General features: G+C 44.1%; 6 non-coding genes across 6 annotated transcripts; 3 read left to right on the forward strand and 3 right to left on the reverse strand.

Moving 5' to 3' along the window:
* The first annotated feature begins 2382 nt into the window (after positions 1-2382).
* Positions 2383-2465, forward strand: trnal-cag (transfer RNA leucine (anticodon CAG)). Its single transcript has one exon. It is a non-coding gene; the product is annotated as a tRNA-Leu (tRNA).
* An 8831-nt stretch (positions 2466-11296) lies between these two features.
* trnav-uac (transfer RNA valine (anticodon UAC)) lies at positions 11297-11369 on the reverse strand. Its single transcript has one exon. It is a non-coding gene; the product is annotated as a tRNA-Val (tRNA).
* A 1134-nt stretch (positions 11370-12503) lies between these two features.
* On the forward strand, positions 12504-12576 carry trnan-auu (transfer RNA asparagine (anticodon AUU)). The gene has a single exon. It is a non-coding gene; the product is annotated as a tRNA-Asn (tRNA).
* Positions 12577-12654: 78 nt separating this feature from the next.
* On the forward strand, positions 12655-12737 carry trnal-cag (transfer RNA leucine (anticodon CAG)). Its single transcript has one exon. It is a non-coding gene; the product is annotated as a tRNA-Leu (tRNA).
* A 10575-nt stretch (positions 12738-23312) lies between these two features.
* trnal-cag (transfer RNA leucine (anticodon CAG)) lies at positions 23313-23395 on the reverse strand. The gene has a single exon. It is a non-coding gene; the product is annotated as a tRNA-Leu (tRNA).
* Positions 23396-23473: 78 nt separating this feature from the next.
* Positions 23474-23546, reverse strand: trnak-cuu (transfer RNA lysine (anticodon CUU)). The gene has a single exon. It is a non-coding gene; the product is annotated as a tRNA-Lys (tRNA).
* Between the last annotated feature and the right edge of the window lie 2572 nt (positions 23547-26118).

The raw sequence follows: 26118 nt of genomic DNA on the forward strand, positions 1-26118 counted from the left end.
ACTGCTCCACTGGCCGAGGGTGTGCAGAGAAAGTAGCAGCTCACACTGCCACAGCGCTGCGGTCTGAGCAGGAAAAGAGTCAGTCTCGGTCATGCACACGTGACTCCACGAGTCCGGGAGTGTCAAAAGGCGCACAGTGAACATTTACCAAAGAGAGCAATCTTGGCTGCTTCCCTTCGATCGTTCAGCTGGTGCAGCGGAGGACTGCAATACAATTATCAGATAAAAGTCATCCTTAGGTTTCTGGTTGGAACTAGCGAACGTGCTTTTGGAGTAAGCAGAAATTAGCTCAAGGCCGTTTTCTTTACTTTACAGACAGCCAAAAGCTTAACATGTTGGCGCTGAGGCACAGGAGACCTCCTTTCCTTTCTGAAACCTGAAAGCTTTTTGTGTCTGCCCGAAAACGGCTGTTTTGCTCGAGCACTTGCCTCTGCTCACCAGCAGGGCGTACCTTTGAATAACAACACGTCAATCTGATATTGGTTATTTTGACTCCTATTTTATTTGATGCTTGAGCTGCGGTTGATTTTTCGGCCCAGTTTATTTACTCTTCCCGCAATAACCAACCCGGTCTCCGTCCACGGCACGTTTTGACGCCCACCGGCTCATCCCTAAACCGAGCTTTGAACGAAAATATGCTGGAAGCACAAGGCGGTCATTCAACAACTATGGAGAGAACAGAAATTTGGGGAAATGCACCATCGGCATAGGAGTCGGCCATTCAGCCCCTCGAGCCTGCTCCGCCATTTGATATGACCATGGCTGATCTGTGATCTAACTCCATATACCTGCCTTTAGCCCATATCCCTTAATACCTTCAGTTGGCAAAAAGCTATCTGTCTCAGATTTAAAATTAGCAATTAAGCAAATATCAATTCATAGAATCATAGAAGTTTACAACATGGAAACAGGCCCTTCGGCCCAACATGTCCATGTCGCCCAGCTTATACCACTAAGCTCGTCCCAATTGCCTGCACTTGGCCAATATCCCTCTATACACATCTTACCCATGTAACTGTCCAAATGCTTTTTAAAAGACAAAATTGTACCCGCCTCTATTACTGCCTCTGGCAGCTCGTTCCAGACACTCACCACCCTTTGAGTGAAAAAAATGCTCCTCTGGACGCTTTTGTATCTCTCCCCTCTCACCTTAAATCTATGCCCCCTCGTTATAGACTCCCCTACCTTTGGGAAAATATTTTGACTATCTACCTTATCTATGCCCCTCATTATTTTATAGACTTCTTTCAGATCATCCCTAAACCTCCTACTCTCCAGGGAGTAATTGCCGTTAGGGGAAGAGAGTTCCAAACTTCTTCCATCTTTTGTGTGTAGAAGTGTTTTCTAATCTCACTCCTGAAAGGTCTGGCTCTAATTTTTGGACTGTGCCCCCGAGTCCTAGAATCCCCAACCAGCGGAAATAGTTTCTCTCTATCCAGAAAATGTCAATGACACAGTCAATGAAAGGTGCAGTTCACGAAGGCGGCTCAACAGCACCTTCTCAAGAGCAATTACGGATGGGCAATAAATGCTGACCTTGCCATTGACACCCACATCCCATGAATGAAGACAAAAGAAGTCGCCTGCATGGCCGAGTAATTTCCTGCGGCTGAACGACGGGAAGAATGAAACCATCGGCTTCAGTCCTTTGAACGAACTGTATACACTTGCCGTCGAGCTCAATCCCCACTTGGTCCTCTGCCCCGAATATCCACTGCATCAGAAAATCCTCCATAACATAGAATCACAGCATGGCAACATCATAGAAGGAGGTCATTCGGCCCATCGTGCCTGTGCCAAATATTTGAAAGAGCGATTCAATTGGACCCGCTCCCCTTCCCTGTCCCCATCGCCCTGCAATACCTTCCCCTTCAATTGTTTATCCAGCTCCCCTTTGAATGTTATTATTGAATCTGTTTCCACCAACCTTTCAGGCAGTGCATTCCAGATCATGACAACTCGCTGTGTAAAAACATTCTCCTCATCTCACCTCTGTTGCCAATTACCTTAAATCTGTGTCCTCTGGTTAGCATCCTTTCTGGCACTGGAAATAGTTTCTCCTGATTTATTCTATCAAAACCGTTCATGATTTTGAACACCTCTGTTAAATCTCCCCTCAACCGTCTCTGCTCCAAGGAGAACAACCCCAGCTTCTCCAGTCTCTCCACCTCACTGAAGTCCCTCATCCCTGGCACCATTCTAGTAAATCACCTCTGCACCCTCTCCAAGGCCTTGACATCATTCCTAAAGTGTGGTGGGCAGAATTGTGTGATGTCCAGCTGGGGCCGAACCAGTGATTTATGAAGGTTCAGCATAAGTTCCTTGCATTAGTACTCTATGCCTCTATTAATAAAGTCAACGATTCCAGATAGTTTATTATCAGTCAGGATGGCCGAGCGGACTAAGGTGCTGCGTTCAGGTCGCAGTCTTCTTTGGAGGCGTGGGTTCGAGCCCCACTTCTAACATCGGTTATTTTTAAACCAATTTTATTTGTTGCTTGAGCTGCAGTTGATTTTTGGGCCCAGTTGATTTGCTCTTCCCGCAATAACCAACCCGGTCTCCGTCCACGGCAGGTTTTGACGCCCACCGGCTCATCCCTAAGCCATTAGAAGTAAATGCCTTTCATGACTGCTGCTTACAAATGTATTTACATGTATCTGTATTATTTATTCATTTATTGGGGTGTATATAATGTCAATGTATTTTCGGGATATTTATTTCTCTATGTCTTATTTTTTATTACACACAAATACATAACACAGATACACAGAGATATAATGATAACCACCAAACAGTTACACCCAAATGCATTTATAAGTGTCACAGATGCAATCATATATATTTATAACAAGATATATCATATTGTAAACATAATTAAAATAAATTTATGAATGGCACACATAACATAAACACTCACTTAATAAAGAAGCATGACATCCATAGTTTAAATTTGCACACCGTCCTGTTAGCAGTCCTGAACAAAGTCCACACACCGAAAGTCTCAGCGTTTCTTCAGATGCTGCCCGTCCTGTTGTGCATTTTGAGCAGTTCCTTTCCTGTGTTGTGATGATTCTGCGTGCCGGGTGTGTGTAATTGGATTTGCTGCAGTCATGCTGCCGCGGACAGGTGAAGGCTGCTTCTGAGGCTGCCTGACACCCGGTGGGAGTGGGCGGGGATTTGGTAATCTGAAATAAATTCAACTGTGCATGAGAATCTTTCATGAAGGTCAACATCATGGTCCCTGCCATTCGACCTCCAGGCGCAATAGCGGCGCGTCTGATTCAAGGTTGCGTGTTCAAATCACATCGGGGTCACGCTTGTTCTTAACGTTGGTAGGAGTCTGAATAATTCCGGAATTCATATTGCATTCACTTTTTCACAATAAACAGAACCCTATTCTGAATTCTGCCTCACCAGTTCCCCAGTGTCAGAGAGAGAAGCGTCTGATTCCCTCATTTATTTATTGCAAGATACATACACAAACACACTTATTAATTCAAAATCAGCGTGCAGCTCCACACGCACAAAGTTAAACACAGCCAGGGAGACAGGCAAGCACCGGGAAATAGACAAACCGGTTTCTCAGAGAATTGCCAGTACCTCCACGGTCGAATGTAAAGGATTTTGTTGTTCTCTTTCGTTCCACACCTTGGAATTCAGGTTCATGGTTTGTAGGACAAGGCACGGGCACGATGGCCCGAGTGGCCTGCTTCTGAGTTGAATCCTTCTCCGATTCTAAGCTCAGCCCCTGGGGCGGAGCTAGCAGCCGCTTCGCTGCAATAATAGATCAAATGGAGAAGTATCAGCAGGCTCGGCCAGCTCAGTCGGTCGAGCATGAGACTCTTAATCTCAGCGGTCCTGGGTTAGCGCCCCACTGTGGGCAAATTCTGTTTTAAACTTTTGCGCTGCTTTCGCGAGTGAACCCTCCGCTTCCTTGACTGTCAGTGCAAGAGACGAGTCTGTAAGTGCCGCGTCATGTGCAATGGTCAAAACTTTAAAAGAGCAGAAGGTTATTCGGGGTTCAGATACACAAACCTCTCTGATGAGCCTGAGATTTTGTCAGAGGTTTCTTCCTCCCCTACATCTCTTGCCCTCTGACGAGGCACTTGCTCCGGTTTCAATTTACAAACTGGGTGAGTTGGTGATCGGGTGCAGGAGAGCTGGTTTGTGATCTGAGTAGGAGACTCAGCGGCCCCGGGTGAGACAGAGAAAAGAAAATCAGTCCAGGCCCGGCCGCAATCTGCGGATGTGGAAGAAAACACGGGAGGAGGGTGCGGTGTGAGGTCCCTGTCAAACCAACTGCCAGAACAAAGCTGGCCACAGTCACAGAATCAGAATGGCTACTTCCTGAGGTGGGGGTTGGCCGGTTCAAGTGGAAAAGGATCCAGACGAGAATGATCTGATTCATAAGGTTAGGGGAGGGAAATTAGGGAGCTCCTTCAGAACGTTAATTACTTGAAAATGAAGACTTTTTCCTATGTAACTTGTGTGGTTTTGATGAATGAAATGTTTGTAAAAAGGCATTCGTGGAGAAGGATTGAGAGCTTTTAGGACTAGAGGGGAAATGAGGAGATTTTTTTTCACACAGAGGGTTGTTCCGATCTGGTGGCCACTCCCTGAAAGGGCGGTGGAAGCAGCTTTCATAGGAACTTTCAAAAGGCAATTGGACAGGTACTTGAAGAGGACTGATTTGCAAGGTGACGGGGAAAAGGCTGGGTTTTTTGCACTACATTGGACAGCTCTTTCAAAGAGTAGGCAGGGCAACACGGCCGAATGGCCTCCTTCTGTGCTGTAATATTCTATGATTCTATTCCATGATTTTAGTGTGGGACAGGAGAGATGTTGTTTAAAGAGAAGTAAAATTGTCCCAATCAGAGCAGACAGAGGTGACTGGTCAGTTCCCCTCTGTCCGGTATCAGTCACCAGCGGTTTTTTTGTGGTGTAGTGGTTACCAGTTCGCTTTACACGTGAACGGCCCTGCTTTCGATCCTGGGCGGACAATTTATATTGCAGTTTCTGTTCACATTCTATATTAATGACTTAGATGAGGGGACCGAGTTTAATGGATCCAAGTTTGCTAATGATGAAGAGATAGATGGGAAAGGAAGCCGTGAGGAGGACGCAAAGGGAGGTGGACAGGTTAAGTGATTAGGTAAGAAAGTGGCAGTTGGAGTATAAGGTGGGAAAATGTGAAATTGTCCACTTTGGTAGGAAGAATAGAAAAGCAGAATATTTTTCAAAAGGTGAGAGTCCAATAAATGTTGGTATTCAGAGGGAGTTGGGTTTACTTGTAAATAAATCACAGAAATTTAACATGCAGGTACAGCAAGCAATTAGGAAGAAAAATGGGATGTTGGCCTTTTTGCAAGGAGGTTGGAGTCTAAGGAAGTCTTGCTGCAATTAAATAGGGCTTTGTTGAGAACACACCTGGAGTACTTTGATGTAGTCCGCATAGATTTTAGCAAGGCTTTTGACAAGGTCCCAATTGGCAGACTGGTCAAAAAAGATGTAATTGCACTAGAGAGTGGACAGAGGAGATTTACGAGGAGGTTGCCAGGGCTGGAGAATTTTGGCTGTGAGGAAAGATTGGATAGGCTGGGGTTGTTTTCTTTGCAACGGAGGAGTCTGAGGGGTGATTTAATTGAGGTGTACAAAATTATGAAGGGCCTTGATAGAGGCGATTGGAAGGACCTATTTACCTTTGCAGGGAGGTCAATAACCAGGGAGCATAGATTTAAAGTGATTGGTGGAAGGATTAGAGGGGAGCTGAGGAGAATTATTTTCACCCAGAGGGTGGTGGGTGTCTGGAACGCACTGCCTGAAAGGGTGGGAGAGGCGGAATCCCTCGTTACATTTAAATAATACTTGGATATGCACCTGAAGTGGCGGAACGTAAAATGCTACGGACCGAGTGCTGGAAAGTGGGATTAGACTGGGTGGCTTATTTTCGGCCGGCGCGGACGCGATGGGCAGAATGGCCTCCTTCTGTGCGGTAAATTTGCCATGATTCGACAAAATTTGCGTTTGTTTTTTGGAAAAGCAACATTCCCGAACCAAGAATCGAACCCAGGCCACAGCTGTGAAAGTCCCGAATTCTAACTGCAAGACCACCAGGGAAGCCATGGCAGATTTTCAAATACATCTGGGAGTGTTTACATTAGGTACAAATAACATTTCTGGTTTCGTGACTCTGTTATTTACAAATGTATTATTGAATTATTTGTATCATTTATTTATTTATTGGGGTGTATATATTGTAAAGCTACTTTTGGCGCTGATAACAGTCTGTAAAATTCCGCAATTAATGATTTATTTGCGTTTTCACAATAACAAGTCTGTCTCACTTGTTCTCCAGTGTCAGGGAGGGAAGTGGGTGATGCCCTCTTTTATTTAATGTTACAAACAGAAGACAAACACTCGGATTCGTTCGATATCAACCTGCAGGTCGACAGAGACACAGAGATAATCACAGCCAATGATATGGACAGCCAGGGTCGAGTTCACTGAAACGACAGACAAGAGTGGTTGCAACTTCCAGGCCCGGCCAACTCATTCGGTAGCACATGAGCCTCTTAAACTCAGGGTCGTGGGTTCGAGCCCAACGCTGGGCGAGTGCTCTTTTAAACTGTTTCTGTTGCTTTCAGGGGCAAACCCCAGCTCTGACTCCCCCCTGACCTCCAGTGCAGTGTCACCGCGCACATTGTGGCCGCGCCCGGGCTGATTTTTCTCACTGTCTCACCCGGGACCGCTGAGTCTGCTGTACCGTGATCACCAACTCACCCAGTTTGTAAATTTAAACCGGAACAGGTGCCTCACAAAGGGCAAGAGAAGTTGGGAAGGCTGCAACCTCTGACAAAATCTCATTCCCATTAGAGGTTTGTGTATCTGAACCCCTGACACTTTCTGCAACTTTTAAAAGTTTTGACATTCACTGTACAGGACGCGGCACCTTGAGACTCGTCGCTTACACTCACAGTGATGCGCAGGGCCGTTTTCACTCGTTAAACAGAGATTGTGACATTGTGATATTGTCTTAGACTCCCTCACCAGCGGAAAGGGTTTGTCTATCTACCTCTCAAAATCCAAAAAAGCCTTCGATATTCCAGGGAATACAAGTGTGTAACCGCTGCTCATAATTTAACCCTTCGAGCCCTGCTAACGTTCTGGTAAATCTGGGCTGCGCTCCTTTCAAGACCAATATACCCTTTTGGAATAAAAGGGAATAAAACTTGAAATGAGCATCACTGAGGATCAGTTTTCTCTCACTCAAAGTTTCGTGAAGTAAAAGATACAGCTTTTCAATAATAAGGGAGCAGCCACTGTCGCCTTTTTTGGCAGGAGAAAATAACTCCTCCCTGGATTTTTATGGAGAGCAAGTTTCAACATAATATTTATGCTCTGGAACCTTTCGTGTGTTAGAGCAAACCCGATCACCGCTACACGACGGAAACTGCTACTATTTAATTAACAACAATGGTGAACTGACTTACTCTCCTGTCTCTGTTCTGATTTGGAATGTGTTGCTTCTCCGTCCAGCAACACTTAACATGTTACAAAACAGAAGGAGATCATTCGGCCCATCGTGCCTGTGCTAGCTCTTTGAAAGTGCTATCCAATGGTCTCACCACCCATAAGCTCTTTGCTCATAAGCCCTGCAATTTATTTTCCTTTTCAAGTATTTATCCAATCCCGTTTTGAAAGTTACTATTGAATCTGCTTCCACCGGCCTTTCAGGCAGCGCATTCCAGATCATAAAAACTCGCTGTGTAAATTATGTTCCCTCATGTCGCCTCTGGCTCTTTTGCCAATTACCTGAAATCTGTGTCCTCTGGTTACCGACCCTTCTGCCACTGAAAACAGTTTCTCCTTATTTGCTCCATCAAAACCTTTCATAATTTTGAACACTTCTGTCAAATCTCCCCTTAACCTTCTCTGCTCCAAGGGGATAATCCCAGATTCTCCATTCTCGCCATATAACTGAAGTCCCTCATCCCTGTTACCATTCTAGTAAATCTCCTCTGCACCCTCTCCAAGGCCTTGACATCTTTCCTAAAGTGCGGTGCCCAGAATTGAACACAATACTCCAGCTGCAGCTTAATCAGTGTTTTGTAATCGTTTGTCATAACTTTGTTGCTTTTTTACTCTATGCCCCTATTAATAAAGTCCATTTCACAAGGCTGTCTATGTCCTCCTGAAGTCTGATAGTATCCATCACATTGTTTGATCGATTCCCGAGTTTCGTGCCATTGCAAACTTTGAAATTATACCCTGTACACCCAAGTGCAGGTCATTAATGTATGTAAGAAAAATGAAAACTTCTTGCAGTGTGACTTGTGTGATTTTAAGCCTAGTTCATATAACATCTTCTCATAATTTAAGGCATCGCACCCTGGTAACAATCTGGTGAATCTGTGCTGCACTCCTTCCAAGGCCAATATATCCTTTCAGATTCAAAGGGTATAAACTTGAAATAAGCGTCACTGTGGATCAGTTTTCGCTCACTCAAAGTTATCTGTTGAGTGAAATAAAATAAAGCGCTTTTAAAAAATAAGCAAGCAGCCACTATCGCCCCTTTTGACAAGACTATTTTGTGGCACTTTATCAAACGCCTTTTGAAAGGCCATATACAAAACATCAACCACATTGCCCTCATCAGCCCTCTCTGTTAACTAATCAGAAAACTCAATCACGATTTGCCTTTAACAAATCCACAGTGGCTTTCTTGTCCAAATGACAATTGATTTTGTCCCGGATTATCATTTCTAAAAGCTTCCCACTACCCTGATTAAACTGACTGGCCTGTAATTGCTGCGTTTATCCTTTCACTCTTTTTTGAGCAAGGGTGTAAAATCTGCAATTCTCCAGTTCTCTGGCACCAAACCCTGTATCTAAGGAGGATTGAAAGGTTATGGCCAGGACCTCTATAATTTACACCCTTACTTCCCTCAGCAACCGAGGATGCATTCTATTCGGACCATGTGACTTATCTACTTTAAGTACAGCCAGCCTTTCTAGTATCTCCTCTTTATCAATTTTCACCCTATCCAGTATCCCAACTACCTCCCCTTTTACTGTCATTTAGGCAGCATTTTCTTCCTCGGTAAAGACGGATGCAGAATACTCATTTAGTACCTAAGCAATGCCCTTTGCCTTCATGTGTAGATCTCCTTTTTGGTCCCTAATCGGTCTTACCCCTCCTCTTACTACCCGTTTACTATTTACATACCTATAGATGAATTTTAATGACTTGATGAAGGGATCGAGTTCAACGTATCCAAGTTTGCTGATGATACAAAGCTAGGTGGGAAAGTAAGCTGTGAGGAGGACACAAAGAGTCTGCAAAGGGATATAGACAGTTTTAGTATGTGGGCAAGAAGGTGGCAGATGGAGCATAATGTGGGGAAATGTGAGGTTATTCACTTTGCTAGGAAGAACAGAAAATCAGTATATTTTTGAAATGGTGAGAAACTATTAAATGTTGATGTCCACAGAAACTTGGGTGTCCTGGAGACCTGTTCTCCAGGCTGTACTAACCTAGTATAAGCATATAAAACGTGATGACGGAGAAAGGCTAAATAAACACGAAGACATGAAGCAATCCTTGGTGGTTTCTGAAAGTCAGCAAAGTCGGATGGTTTACGATCATGAGTTAAGATCAGTGGTGTTTACGTACAGAACAATGTAACCGAATCGTATAAAGATAGGGCATGCTCCCTTCTCAAATGATAGACCTCTCAATAGGGGTCAGTCAGAAGTCCATTGTCGCAGGCAGTCCGCAAAGGTCAGGTCTGATATATCTGGATTCACAGACAGGTCAAGTTGTGTTGATTGCTTGACATTAATGTAATCTGTAGACAGTTATATTATAATAATAATCCTGTTTAATGTAATGTTGAAGACAGCTGTGGTACAACTCTGTTGTAAGTCAATCTACTAAACTTGCTATTTTGTAACCACTCGGGCTAAAATCTGGCGGAAGTTATTGTTGATGAATTAACAACCCATAGTTGCGACAGTAACGGGAGAAATCCGCTAACATTCACTTTATATATAAACATCACACCCATAGTTTATATTTTCACACGTTCTCTTTTGCAGTTCTAACCAAAGTCCAAACATCGAAAGTCCACGTGTTTTTCAGAAGTTTCCCGTCCTGTTATGTATTTTGAGCAGTTTCCGACAGACAGAAACATCACACCCACAGTTTATATTTTCACACGTTCTTTTTTGCAGTTCTAATCGAAGTCTAAACAGCGAAAGTCTAAGAGTTTTTTAGAAGTTTCCCCTCCTGTTCTGTAACTTGAGCAGTTTCCCACATCCTTTTCCTGTGATGTGATAATTCTGGGTGCAGGATGAATGTAATTGGATTTGCTGCAGTCCGCTGACAGCAGGCGATGGAAGCGAGCGCCATGCTGCCCTGACAGGTGAAGGATCCTTCTGATGCTGCCTGACATCCGGTGGGAGTGGGCGGGGATTTGAAAGCCAACCCATTCCACCAATCTGGGAGCTCTAAAGCGGTGCTTGACAAATATTGATAGAAACAAACACCCCTTGAAATAACCAGGCATCGTGGCGCAACGGTAGCGCGTCTGACTCCAGATCAGAAAGTTGCGGGTTCAAATCATGTCGGGGTCGCAGTTTTTTCCCTGAGAACCGGTTTGAACAATTCTGCAATTCAAGTTTTCTTTGCATCTTCACAATTAACAGAACCCTGCTCGAAAGTCTGCCTCGAGCCGGGAGGGAAGCACCTGATGACCTCATTTATTTAATGCAAATAACAGAAGACAAACACACATCTTCGTTCAAAAACCACCCTGCAGGTGGACACATAGTGAGATAAACACAGGGCAGAGATGCAGACAGTATCCGGAAACATAGGGAAATAGACAAGAGAAATGGATTGAGCGCTTTGTTATCAGAAAATTGTCTGAACCTCCACGGTCAATGAAAGGGCTTTTGTTGGCCGGTTTCCCATTGAACCGGAGAATTCGGGAGAACTTGGTGGATGGTTGGTTCGTATTCCCTTGTCCCCCACCATTGGAAAAGGTTTGTCCATCCCACCGGACGAACTCCTTTCAAAAGCCACTCTGTCCAAAGCCAATATATCCTTCCAGATGAGAAGGGAATAAAACTTGAAAAGAGCGTCACTGTGGATCAGTTTTCTCTCACTCAAAATTATCTGTTTAATGAAGTAAAATATGCAGGTGACAAAGAATACGGCAACAGCCACTGTCTCCCTTTTTGGCAGGAGAAGAAAATCGATCTGTCTGTTTGTGGAGACCAAGTTCAAACGTAATGTTTCCGCCCGGGATCGAACTGGGGACCTTTCGCGTGTAAAGCGAACGTGATAACCGCTACACTACGGAAACCGATGGCATAGTATGTAACACAATGGGTAGCTGAATGGTGTGCTCTCTCTGCTCGGACTTGGAATGTGTTCTTTCCATTGCAGCTGGAGACACAGACAGTGGCTGCTCCCCCTTAACTTTAAAAACTCTCAGGGTAGTGGGTTTGAGCCCCACGTTGGGCGAGTACCGTTTTAAACTTTTATGCTGCTTCCACCCGCCCTCCTCCGTCTCACCGCACACGATGGGGCCGCGCCCGGGCTGAATCTCTCCATTTCGGTTTCCGCCCCTGTCGCAGCATGAAATGGTCCTTATCAAAGTCACAAATGATACCCTATGTGACTCCAACCATGATAAACTATCCCTCCTCATCCTTCTCAAATACAATATCTCACCGTGCTGTTATGCTGTTAGACTAGTTTCCTCTCTCTGCTCTTATTTGGAATGTGTTGCTTTTCCATCTGACAACACTTAGTATCATGGTATTATGTTAGTCCACAAGAGGAGATCATTCGGCCCATCGTGCCTGTGCCGGGTCAAACACACGTATTCGTTCAAAATAAGTTCAGAGACAGATTGAGTGTTTTTTTTATCAGAAAATTGCCTGAACCCCCACAGTCCACAGCTTTCCTCCTCGCTATCAACCACACGGCCTATTTTTATGTCAACCGCAAATTTCTCAATCATGCCCCCTCCGCTTAACTCCAAATCGTTAATGTACACCACAAAAAGCAAAGGACCAAGTACCGAGCCCTGCGACACCCCACTGGAAACAGCCTTCCAGCCGCAAAAACACCCGTTGACCATTACCCTTTGCTTTCTACCACTCAGCTAATTTTGGATCCAATAAGCCACATTCCCTTGGATCCCATGGGCCTTTACTTTTTCGACCAATCTGCCATGTGGGAATTTTTCAAAAGCCTTGCTACAATCCATGTAGACTACATCAATTGCGCTACCCTCATCGATCCTCCTTGTCATCTCCTCGAAAAATTCAATCAGGTGAGTTGGACACGACCTCCCCTCAACAAATCCATGCTGACTGCCCTTGATTGGTCCGTGCCTTTCGAAGTGACAGTTTATCCTGTCCCTCAGAATTGATTCCAATAATTTCTCCTGCTTGCTGCAATAACAGATAAGGCGGTTATTAGTACTCAGGCCTGGCTAGCTCAGTTGGTAGAACATGAGACTATTAATCTCAGGATCGTGGGTTCAAGCCCCACATTAGGCGAGGACCATTTTTAAGTTTCATGCTGCTATCACTGGCCAACAGTGCAGAAATAATGGAGAATAAAGCATGGTATCGGTAGTCAGAATGGCCGAGCGGTCTAAGGCGCTGCGTTCAGGTTGCAGTCTTTTCTGGAGGCGTGGGTTCGAATTCCACTTCTGACATTGCTGATTTTTACCAAGACCTGGAAATATTTTATTTGTGGATTGGGCTGCAGCTGATTTTTCTGCCAATTTGATTTGCTCCACCCACAAAAGCAACTGGCTTTGTCATGCATATGTGATTTGAGAAGTTTTGAATGGTGAAATGTTTGACATATTAATGACCGGGACAAAGAAATAGAACAGCAGTGGGAAACATTTAAAACGATGATCGATAGAGTCCAGGAGAAATATATCCCACGAAAAAGCAAGAAAAAACTAGCCAGAAATGATACAACAGGGATGAATAAAGAAATAAGGACAAAATTGAAACTGAAGAAAAAGGCACACACGAGACAATAAAGGAGAGAGGGGAATGTGAAAATACTGGGAAAGAAGTCTAAAGAACTATTGGAAAGGCAAAAAGGAATGTCAAAAAAGCGAAGTATTCTGGACACATCAACAGCCAAAGAAAATTTAGGATTGGAATAGGGCCACTAAGGGATACACACGACAAACTCACAGGCAATGACAGCGAAATGGCAGAAATATTAAATAATCACTTTGCTTCAGTATTTAACAGGGAGACTAATATTGTGGGCATGACAGGAGAAGAAGAGATAAAAAAATATATAAAGACATTTAAGATCGAAAGGGGGGAGATAATTCATAAACTAATCAAAGCTAGATAGGAAATTTCCTGTTAGGAGCCGAACCAGAGTTTCAAACCGCTCAGCCACGCTAATTTCCGTATTACTGTTCAGGAGCACAGTTCACAGGGACACGATTACTGCGCTCCATTTAGGGAGGCTTAGTGACAGGTGGAAATTGACCTATTAACAGAATCATAGAATAGGACAGCGCCATTCGGATGCCATTCGGCCCATCGTGCCTGTGCCAGCTCTCTGAAAGAGCTTTCCAGTTAGTCCCACTCGCCTGCTGTTTCCCCATAGCCCAGAAAATGTTTCCATCCAAGCGTTTATCCAATTCCCTTTTGAAAACTGTGAGTTAAGAAAAACAATATTGAAAGGGGTGCTGGGGCCTCTGCAGCGTCGATGTAGAGTGTGTGATGATTGAAGTTATCAAGATGGTTGCTTTACACATGGTATGTTGTGCAATCATCCTGAAATATCTTCAATATCCAACACAAATTGAATTGCAAACCTGGCGGACAAACACTGGAAAACAAGTCACGAGTGAACGCAAATCATCTGGGACCCGTTTTCAGCCTCACCGCACTTTAAATAAAGTGAAATAACTTTGCATTGAAAAGATTTGGAACTTGCATCTGTGCCTTTATCTGTTCCATTTCTTAAAGTTGCTGGCGTCTGATGATGAACACGCCTCTGCTCCCTCCATTGATCAAGAAAGGAGGTGTTTGACGTTGACGGGACCTGTTGGTTCTGAGCTCATTCTTTACATTGAGTGGGTTCGCGTCCTTCAACTTTAGCCCAGCGGTGAACTTCGCAGCAAACAAGTTCGACACCGTCTCACCGCGGACGCTGACTGCCATGTTTATTGTAAACAATTTTACAACACCAAGTTATAGTCCAGCAAATTTATTTTAAATTCACAAGCTTTCGGAGGCTTCCTCCTTCCTCAGGTGAACGTTTGTTGGAAATGACAAACGTTTCCAACAAACGTTCACCTGAGGAAGGAGGAAGCCTCCGAAAGCTTGTGAATTTAAAATAAAATTGCTGGACTATAACTTGGTGTTGTAAAATTGTTTACAATTGTCAACCCCAGTCCATCACCGGTATCTCCACATCATGCCATGTTTATTGTTATTTCTTTCAGCCCTAAATAAATAGTGACCGTGATTTTAAATTTGCACTCAGTGATTTTTAGGTAGTCTCCTTTCAGTGTTTCAAAGGCGACCCCTAATTTATGATAGTCCGGCCATTTCACCAGCGGTGTTGAAAACAAAACATATCTCTGCTTTTCGCGTCTTTTTTCGAAAGGCAAAAAATATATTTCCCGTGACCTCTGAAGGATGGACAAGTACAGTTCAGAAAGCAGAAGGAAGTTCACCGAGCTTAAATCGTCTGACCACGTTAAAGGCGCTATATACAGATATATATATATATATATATATATATATATATATATATATATATATATATCTACAAGTAGTTGCTGTCTGTTTCTGTGGTTGTCTTTTTTCTGTGTGTGTCCATCTGCAGGTCGATTTTGAATCAATACCAGTATTCGTGTCAGTTTGTTGCATGAAATAAATGAGGGTATCAGGCGCTCCCCTCCCTCCCACTGGGTAGGTATACTGAGTCAGGGTTTAGACCAAACTTCTGTTTTGTTTTGTGTGAAAAAGCAATTGAAATCTTCATTCGGGAATTATCCAGTCTCATGTGAGTGGTGAAAGAAACAGTGACCCCGATGTGATGTGAACACGCAGCCTTTTGATCTGGAGTCAGACCTTTGCGCCACGCACTCTGAAGACAGGATCCTGGATGTTATTATATTTTTTGAATGTTTCTCAAACACCGTTTCATCTATTGGTTAAATAGATTGGGCTTATCAAATCTCCGCCAGATCCCACCGGGTGTGAGACAGTATTGGAAGCAGCCTTCACCCCCAATATCACGCTGGCATTCATCGCCTGCTCCCAGCGGACTGCATGAACAGGGCTGGGAGATATGGACTTTGTTCACATCATTCAGCAATGTGAATCGTTAAATATTTAATCATTTTTAATGGGGACAAGGTTTCAAAATGCTCCCGCCCGGTTTCGAACCGGGAACCTTTCGCCTGCTCGGCAAACGTGATAACCACGATACTACGGAAAACTGATTCTCCAAGCTCTGTGATATGGATATAACCCCTCAGCCAAACTAATTTCCGTATTACTGTCCAGGAGCTGATTTCACAGAGATACATTTCCTGCGCTGTATTTCGGAAGGCTGCAGAGAAGGATCGGTGGCGATGGTCAGGCAGGGAATCCCAGAGCATCGCGCCGACACAAACATTTCACTGTTTTTCATGTACCTGTTATCCGACCGCAGTTTAAACTATTGCGAATGGCATGCTCAGATGATATTGTTCATTGAATGTTTTCTTGCTCGAACCATCAGCCTTTACGGTTAACAGCCGAACGCGCTAACCGATTGCGCCACAGAGACCAACCGGTGTGGTTTCTTGCAAGATACACGAAAGCAGCGTGTCACCTGGCCAAAGTTTCATGTTGCAGCCACAGAAATGTCGTTGTCCATTATCAGTGTTACTTTTCCAGAAATAAAGGAAGGAACATTGTTTGTGGAAACATGGAAACGCTCTGATCTCGCTCACAGCATCGATATCACCGCCAACCAGCTCTCCTGCAACCGGCGCGCTAATCGCTGCTTTGTCTGTTACTTATTAGCACTGCGGGAGAGCATTCGTCACACGGATTGCAGCGGTTCAACAAGGCGGCTCACCACCACCTTCTCAAGGGTAATTAGGGATGGGCAATAAATACCGGCCTCGCCAGCGACAACCACATCCCATTAACGAATAAAAAAAAATATTAATTTCAGATTCTGCATCAGTTTGAGGTGCTGTATTGGATTAAGCTGTTGTATTTGTTTGAGGTACTTTATTGCTTTGAGATACTGTATTGGATTGAGATGCTGTATTAGTTTGAGGTATTAATTTATGTTTCAGGTTCTGTATCCGTTTGAGGTACTGTATTAGTTTAAGGTGTTGTATTTGATTGAGGTACTGTATTAGTTTGAGGTACTTTATTAGATTGAGATGATGTATTAGCTTGAGGTATTATATTAGTTTCAGATTCTCTATCCGTTTCAGGTATTGTATTAGCTTGAGGTACCGTATTCGTTTGAGGTACTGTTTTAATTTGAGAAGCTCTATCAGTTTGAGGTGTTATATTAGTTTGGGGTATCTGTATTGTAAGGAAAGAGTTAGTCTTTATATTGAATTAATATTAACCTTTACCTTTTGCCTCTTAAGTAAGGAAGTATAAATCTCTGTTGGGAGAATAAAACTACAATCATAAGACAGATTTGCTTATTTTATATGCATGCATATGTTTAATATAGAGACGAGTAGATTCTGAAGTCCAGAAACTCTTGGATCGGAGCTGATATCATAATACTCATAAGTTTAATTATCCTTTTGATATAAACAATTCTCTGACAATCATAACAAGGCCTTTAAATCATTCAGAGCTGTTGTGTATGTGTGTCAGACAGCATTGTGTGCTATTCGTCTTACCAGCTTCACAGGGAAGCAGGAGAGGTGTGAGATATGTATGATAGCTACGTATCATTCCAAGCTGACGAAGCGGGAAAGGGCTGCACTGGGGAGAGATAAACACCATTCTGCTCTCTGGTCAATGGGCAAGGCCATATGTTTTAACAAACAAGTTCAAAAGTTATAGTTATAATTAATGCCTAAAGCAGAACACCTGGCTGTGCGGAAGGAGCCTGTTTGCACCACAAGGCTGCATCTGGTGAAGGAGTGTCGTCAGGTCATGAGGGAAGTGATACTCTGATGACATAGAAAATTCTGGAAACCCTCAGCAGGTCAGGCAGAATCTGTGGAGAGAGAAACAGAGTTAATGTTTCAGGTCAATGAACTTTCATCAGAACCACGTTGGGCAGTTGTGTTTTGTAATAGTATGAAACATTGGAATTGTTTCACTCATGTGGGGTGATTTGGGTACTTTTCTGTCTTTGGAAGTTGAAGAGTAAAATAAGGGCTCGTCCGGGATTTGAACCCGGGACCTCTCACATATTTGGATAGACAACCCCGAAGCGAGAATCATACACCTGGACCAACGAGCCCGTTGACAAAAACCAATGCATTCAAGAGCCAGCCGTCGTAAAACCCTTTTTGTTGGCTATCCTTGATAAGCAATTATGAGGACAGGTTGCAAAGACCAGACTTGCATTCCCTTGAGTGCAGAATATTAAGGGGTGATCTAATTGAGGTGTTTGGATCATTGAAGGATTTGACAGGGCAGATAGAGACTATTTCCTCTGGTGGGGAGAGTCCAGAACAAGGGGGCATAACCTTAAAATTAGAGCTGGGCCGTTCAGGGTTGATGTCAGGAAGCACTTCTTCACACAAAGGGGAGTGGAATTCTGGAACTCTCTCCCTCAAAAAGCAGTTGAGGCTGGGGGTCAATTGGAAATTTCAAAACTGAGATTGATAGATTTTGGGGGTAATTCGGGAGTTTAATGACTTTGACATTTTTTCCCTGTGACTTGGACAGTTTCGATCGATGAAATATTCGTGAAAAGAGTCAGTGCAAAGAGAGTCAACAGTTCATGTTTTCCCGAGACACTTCCTTCAGAGCTAAGAACGAAAAGTTTCTCATTTCCATAGTGCAGCGGTTATCATGTTCACCAGTTACACGCAGAAAGTCCCCGATTTAACCTCGGAGGGAAGCATGTTGTTGGGACTTGCTCCCCATAAACCTCCAGGGTCGAGTTTGTTCATGCATGAAAGGGGCGACAAACCTTTTTAAATTTAACAACGGCTACACCAGATTCCTGGTACAATAAGCACAAAACACTTTTAAGCAGACTCCTAAAATACAGTATGTAAAACGGGAAGGGATAAAAGTTCATGACATACAAAACACAAAGATTTATTGACGTTTTAATTGTCACTTGGCAAACAAGTTAGCATTTCCTTCAGTGTGCAACAGAACGTATTAATGGCGATTAAAAAAAACATTAAATGTCTCACAGACTTGAATTATTATTGTGCAATGAACTATTCCCAACCACAAGGGAACACTGCATCAAACATATATATTTAAGTATATAATAAGTATATATAATATATATATATATATAATCTATGCCATCAGTAGACCTCGTGGTGAAACGGTAGCGCGTCTGACTCTGGATTCTGAAGGCTGCGTATTTAAATCATGTCGAAATCACTACTTCTTATACCATTCATATCAGCCTGGATAATTTCGGAATCACTGCTTTTTAATAATAAACGAAACTTTGCTCACTAGTTCATTGTTCATTGCTCCCTGTCATTGATAATTGAAATGAAATATTAATCTAGCTAAGCCGGAGAACAAAATATTAAACAAGCGAAACAAATACTGAGCAAAATTATTTGCAATGTTTGGGGGGAAGTGCAGCTGAAAAGCAGAAGATCTGAATGGAATGATCAATGATTGAGCGGAATACATTGCTCGACTTGTTACTCGATTGCCTTCTTGTACAGCACCTCACAAACCCGTGACCTCAACCACCTAGAAGGACAAAGGCAGCAAGTACATGGGAATAACACCACCTGCACGTTCCCCTCCAAGTCACACACCATCCCGACTTGGAAATATATCGGCCGTTCCTTCATCGCCGTTGGATCCTGGAACTCCCTACCTAACAACACTGAGGGAGAACCTTCACCACACGGACTGCAGCGGTTCAAGAAGACGGCTCACCACCACCTTCTCAAGGGCAATTAGGTTTGGGCAATAAATTCTGGCCTTGCCAGCGACACCCACACCCCATGAACGAATAAAAAAAATCTGTGCTCCTCCAATTCTGGCCTCTTGCGCATCCCCGATTTAAATCGCTCCACCATTGGCGGCTGTGCCATCAGCTACCTTGGACCTAAGCTCTGGAAATGCCTCCTTAAACCTCTCCGCATCTCTCTCCTTCAACACATACCTTAAAACCTACCTCTTCGACTAAGCTTTGGTCACCTGTCCCAATATCTCCTTATGTGGCTTAGTGTCAAATTTTGTTCAATAACGCTCCCGTGAAGCACCTTGTGACGTTTTACTACGTTAAAGGCGCTCGACAAATGCAGGCTGTGTCCTCTGGTTATCGACCCTCCTGCCAATGGAAACAGCTTCTCCCCATCCATTCCATCAAAATCCCCTCATAATTTTGAATACCTCTCTTAAATCTCCCCTTAACCTTATTTTGCTCGAAGGAGAACAATCCCAGCTTCTCCAGTCTCTCCACATAACCCATCCCTGGACACGATGGAAGGCGGAGGGTTGCAACCAGGTTTGCAAATTATTGCCAGTCGGGAGCTGGACAAATCGAAAGGAACCGAAATGACAAACAGCTTTGTGAATCTATAGATACGCTTTGGGAAACGGAATTGGAGGCGAATAAAAGACTGACCAGACAGGCGGCCAAGACGCAGATGAGTCGGCATGTCCTCCTGGAACAGTTACTCTGATGTTGTGGATGAAATTAAGAGGTCGGAGCCATTTCAAGCGCTCCCAGTTACTGCAGATCAGTGATCAAAACCTGACATCAGCGTCAGGACGCTTAGAATACTTTTTCTTTATTTGTTCATGGGATGTGGGTGTCGCTGGCGAGGCCGGCATTTATTGCCCATCCCTTATTGCCCTTGAGAAGGTGGTGGTGAGCCGCCTCCTTGAACCGCTGCAGTCAGTGTGGCGAAGGTTCTCCCACAGTGCTGCTGAGTGACAGACAAAACACCGGTGGGAGCGCCGGTTGCAGGAGAGCTGGTTGTCGGTGATATCGATGCTGTGAGTGAGACCAGATCGTTTCCATGTTTCCACAAACAATGTCCCATCCTTTGTTTCTGGAAAAGTAACACTGATAGTTGTCAATTGCATTTCTGTGGCTGCAACTTGTAACTTTGGCTAGGTGACACGCTGCTTTAGTGCATCTTGCAAACACGTGCATTGGGTGGTCTCTGTGGCGCAATCGGTTAGCGCGTTCGGTTGTTAATCAAAAGCTTTGGTGGTTTGAGCCCAGCCAGGAACGAAAATTGCACCTTTTTCTTCCCACTTTCGGATTCATTGCCTCATTCTGATAGTCCTGAAGCCGGTGCCAGGTTTTAATTCCTGATCTGCAGTAACTGGGAGCACTTTAAATGGCTCCGATCTCGTAATCTCGTTTCAAGTTTTCGAATGTGTGATTTGGCGACAAGAAAACACTCTGTGAACAATGTCATCTGAGCATGCCTGATTCGCTACAGTTCAAACTGCGGTCGGATATCAGGCACATGAAAAACAGTGAAATGTTTGTGTGGGCGCGATGCTCTGGGATTCCCTGCCTGACCATCGCCACCGATCCTTCTCTGCAGCCTTCCGAAATACAGCGCAGTGAATGTATCCCTGTGAAATCAGCTTGGCTGAGGCGTTCTGTCCCGAACACGGGACTGCAAGCTTCAGGTTTCCGTCCTGTCGTGGTTATCACGTTCGCCGAACACGCGAAAGGTCCCCAGTTCGAAACCGGGCGGAAACCTTGTTCCCATTAAAAATGAGTAAATATTTAACGATTCACACTGCTGATTAAATGTGAACAAAGTCCATAACTTGCAGCCCGCTGAGAGCAGGCGATGAAAGACCCGTGATATTGGGGGTGAAGGCTGCTTCCAACAGTGTTCCACACCCGGTGGGACCTGGCGGAAATTTGATAAGCCCTATCTGTTCAACCAAGGTGGGATAAATGAAACGGTGTTTGAGAAACATTCATGTATATAATAACATCCTGGATCCTGTCTTCAGAGTGCGTGGTGCAAAGGTCTGACTCCAGATCAAAAGTCTGGGTGTTCACATCACATCGGGGTCACTGTTTCTTTCACCGCTCACATGAGACTGGATAATTCCCGAATGAAGGTTTTAATTGCTTTTTCACAGAAAAGAAACAGGTGTTTGGCCTAAAACCTGACTCAGTACCGACCCAGTGCCAGGGAGGGGAGCGCCTGATACCCTCATTTATTTCATGCAACAAACTGACACGAACACTGGTATTGATTCAAAATCGACCTGCAGATGGACGCACAGAAGAAAGAGAACCACAGAAACAGACAGCAACGACTTGCATATATATCTGAAAACATTGCCTTTAACGTGGTCAGACGATTTAAGCTCGGTGAATTTGTTTCAGCTTTCTGTAATGTACTTGTCCATCCTTTTGAGGCCACGGGAAATATATCTTTTGCCTTTCGAAAAAAGACGCGAAAAGCAGAGACATGTTTTGTTTTCAACACGGCTGGTGAAATGGCCGGACAATCATAAATTAGGAGTCACCTTTGAAACATTGAAAGGCGACTATCTAAAAATCACTTAGTGCAAATTTAAAATCACGGTCACTATTCATTTTGGTCTGAAAGAAGTAACAATAAACATGTCAGTCAGTGCCCGCGGTGAGACGGCGATGAACTTGTTTGTTGTGAAGTTCACCGCTGGGCGAAAGCTGACGCCGTTTAAAAAACGCGAACCCACTCAATGGAAAGGATGAGCTCATAACCAACAGGTCCCGTCATCGTCAAACATCTCCTTTCTTGTTCAATAGAGGGAGCAGAGGCGTGCACATCTTCAGACGCCAGCAACTTTAAGAAATGGAACAGATAAAGGCACAGATGCAAGTTCCAAATCTTTTCAATGCAAAGTTATTTCACTTTACTTAAAGTGCGGTGAGGCTGAAAACGGGTCCCAGATGATTTGCGTTCACTCGTGACTTGTTTTCCAGTGTTTGTCCGTCAGGTTTGCAATTCAATTTGTATTGGATATTGATAATATTTCAGGATGATTGCACAACATACCATGTGTAAAGCAACCATCTTGATAACTTCAATCATCACACACTCTACATCGACGCTGCAGAGACCCCAGCACCCCTTTCAATATTGTTTTTCTTAACTCACAGTTTTCAAAAGGGAATTGGATAAACGCTTGGATGGAAACATTTTCAGGGCAATGGAGAAACAGCAGGCGAGTGGGACTAACTGGACAGCTCTTTCAGAGAGCTGGCACAGGCACGATGGGGCGAATGGTATCCGAATAGCGCTGTCTTATTCTATGATTCGATTAATAGATCAATTTCCGCCTTTCACTGAGCCTCCCTAAATGGAGCGCAGTAATCGTGTCCCTGTGAAATGAGCTCCTGAACAGTAATACGGAAATTAGCGTGGCTGAGCGGTTTGAAACTGGTTATGCTCCGAACAGGAAATTTCCTCTCTGGGTTTGATTAGTTTATCAATTATCTCCCCGCTTTCCATCTTAAATGTCTTTACATATTTTTTGATCTCTTCTTCTACTGCCATGCCTACAATACCAGTCTCCCTGGTAAATACTGAAGCAAAGTGATTATTTAATATTTCTGCCATTTCGCTGTCATTGCCTGTGAGTTTGCCGTGTGTATCGCTAAGTGACCCGATTCCTATCCGAAACTTTCTTTGGCTGTTGTTGTGTCTCGAATAATTTGCTGTTTTTTATATTCCTTTTTGCCTTTCCAATAATTCTTTAGACTTCTTTCCCCGTCTTTTCACATTCCCCTCTCTCCTTTATTGTCCAGTGTGGGCCTTTTTCTTTAGTTTCAATTTTACCCTGATTTCTTCATTCATCCCTGGTGTGTCATTTCTGGCTAGTTTGTTCTTGCTTTTCAGTGGGATATATTTCTCCTGGACTCTATTGATCACCGTTTTAAATGTTTCCAACTGCTGTTCTATTTCTTTGTCCAGGTCATTAATATGTCAAACATTTCACCGTTTGAAACTTCTCAAGTCACATTTCCATCACAAAGCCAGTTGCTTTTGTGGGAGGAGCAACTCAACTTGGTCGAAAAATCAGCTGCAGCCCAATCCACCAATAAAATATTTTCACGTCTTTGTAAAAGTAAGCAATGTCAGAAGTGGGATTCGAACCCACGCCTCCAGAAGAGACTACGACCTGAACGCAGCGCCTTAGACCGCTCGGCCATCCTGACGACCGAATGCATGTTCCATTCTGCATTATTTTTGCACTGTTGGTCAGTGAATTGAGCATAAAAGTTGAAAATCGCACTCGCCCAACGTGGGACTCGAACCCACGACCCTGAGATTAAGAATCTCATGCTCTACCGACTGAGCTAGCCGGGCATGGTTACTTTAATCGCCTTGTCTGTTATTGCAGCAACCAGGAGAAAGACTCCATTTCAAATTATTGGAATAATTTCTGAGGGCTCGGATAAACTGTCACTTCGAAAGGCACGGGCTCATCAAGGACAGTCAGCATGGATTTGTTCAGGGGAGGTCGTGTCTGACTCACCTGATTGAATTTTTCGAGGAGGTGACAAGGAGGATCGATGAGGATCGCGCAATTGATGTCGTCTACATGGATTTTAGCAAGGCTTTTGAAAAATTCCCAAATGGCAGATTGGTCGAAAATTTAAAGGCCCATGGGATCCAAGGGAATGTGGCTTGTTGGATCCAAAATTAGCTCAGTGGCAGGAAGCAAAGGGTAATGGTCGATGGGTGTTTTTGCGGCTGGAAGGCTGTTGCCAGTGGGGTGCCGCAGGGCTCGGTACTTGGTCCTTTGCTTTTTGTGGTATACATTAACGATTTGGAGTTAAACGGAGGGGGCATGATGAAGAAATTTGCGGGTGACACAAAAATAGGCCGTGTGGTTGATAGCGAGGTGGAAATCTGTGGACTGTGGGGGTTGAGTCAATTTTCTGATAACAAAGCACTCAATCTATTCCTGAACGAATTTTGAACGAAAATGTGCGTTTGACCCAGCACAGGCACGACGGGCCGAATGATCTCCTCTTGTGGACTAACATAATACGATGATACAAAGTTTTATCAGTCGGAAAAGCAACACATTCCAAATAAGAGCAGAGAGAGGAAACCAGTCTAACAGCATAACAGCACGGTGAGATATTGTATTTGAGAAGGATGAGGAGGGATAGTTTATCATGGTGGTCGTCACATAGGGTATCATTTGTGACTTTGATAAGGACCATTTCATGCTGCGACAAGGGCGGAAACCTAAATGGAGAGATTCAGCCCGGGCGCGGCCCCATCGTGCGCGGTGAGACAGAGCGGGGTGGGGGAAGTGTCAGAGCTGGGGCTCACCGGTGGAAGCAGCATAAAAGTTTAAAACCGTACTCGCCCAACGTGGGCTCAAACCCACTACCCTGAGAGTTTTTAAAGCAAAGGGGGAACAGCCACTGTCTGTATCTCTTGCTGCACTTGAAACAACACATTCCAACTGCGAGCAGAGAGAGAACACCATTCAGTTGCCCATTGTTTAGTGAAATATTATCCATTTCCGTAGTGTAGCGGTTATCACGTCTGCTTTACACGCAAAAAGTCCCCAGTTCGATTCCGGTCAGGAACATTATGTTGGAACTTGGTCTCCAGCAACATCCACATCGATTTTCTTCTCCTGCCAAAAAGGGAGACAGTGGCTGTTCCCTGATTCTTTGGAAGCTGCATCTTTTACTTCATTAAACAGTTTACTTTGAGTGAGAGAAAACTGATCCACAGTGACGCTCTTTTCAAGTTTTATTCCCTTTTAATCTGGAAGGATACATTTGCTTTGGACAGAGTGGCTTTAGAAACGAGTTGTCGGGTGGGATCGACAAGCCTTTTCCGCTGGTGGGGTCAAGGGAACCAAACCAAACATCCACCAAGTTCTCCCGAATTATCAGGTTCAATGGGAAACCGACCAACAAAAACCCTTTTATTGACCGTGGAGGTTCAGACAATTTTCTGATAACAAAGCGCTCAATCTATTTCTCTTGTCTACTTCCCGATGTTTCCGGAAACTGTCTGCATCTCTGCCCTGTGTTTATCTCACTATGTGTCCACCTGCAGGGTGGTTTTTGAACGAAGACGTGTGTTTGTCTTCTGTTCGTAATAAAGTCAGTGCGGTTTGACGTGTTGTGACTCAAAGGTGCACTTGCCCTGCTGGTGAGCAGAGGCAAGTGCTCCAGCAAAACAGACGTTTTCGGGCAGAAGCACAAAGCTTTCAGGTTGAAGAAAGGAACGGAGGTCTCCTGCCTCAGCGCCAACATGTTAAGCTGTAGGCTGTCTGTAAAGTAAAGAAAACGGCTTTGAGCTAATATCTGCTCACTCCAAAAGCACGTTCGCTCGTTCCAACCAGAATCCTAAGGATGACTTTTATCTGTTAATTGTATTACAGTCCTCCGCTGTACCAGCTGAACGATCGAAGGGAAGCAGCAAAGATTGCTCTCTTTGGTAAATGTTCACTGTGCGCCTTTTGACACTCCCGGACTCGTGGAGTCACGTGTGCATGACCGAGACTGACTCGGTTCCTGCTCATCGCGCATCGTTGTGGGAGTGTGAGCTGTTACTTTCTCTGCACACCCGAGAGGCGAATGTAGCAGTGGATACCGTGTCTTATGACAAATCAGAAGATTGTCTGGTCAACTCCAACCTGACTGGATTGTTTTTGCAAACTGTCCATTACTTTATGACTTTTAATAGCTTGCAAATTGCCCTAATTGGAAGTGCTGCCTGGAAGTCTCCACCGTTCGTGCACTCTTAACAGAGCAGGAAATGCATTAGTTTTATTCACTTTGTAAATCCTGAGTTCAATCCAAAGAAAAGATACCAGGACCCGTGAAGCTTTTTTCCATGTCTCACTTTATCTTTCCATCTTTGCGAAACACCAAAATCAAAAACTTTTGCTGACTGCAGCACA

This window comes from Heptranchias perlo, unplaced genomic scaffold, assembly GCF_035084215.1.
Source record: "Heptranchias perlo isolate sHepPer1 unplaced genomic scaffold, sHepPer1.hap1 HAP1_SCAFFOLD_50, whole genome shotgun sequence".
In the NCBI taxonomy this organism is placed as follows: domain Eukaryota; kingdom Metazoa; phylum Chordata; class Chondrichthyes; order Hexanchiformes; family Hexanchidae; genus Heptranchias; species Heptranchias perlo.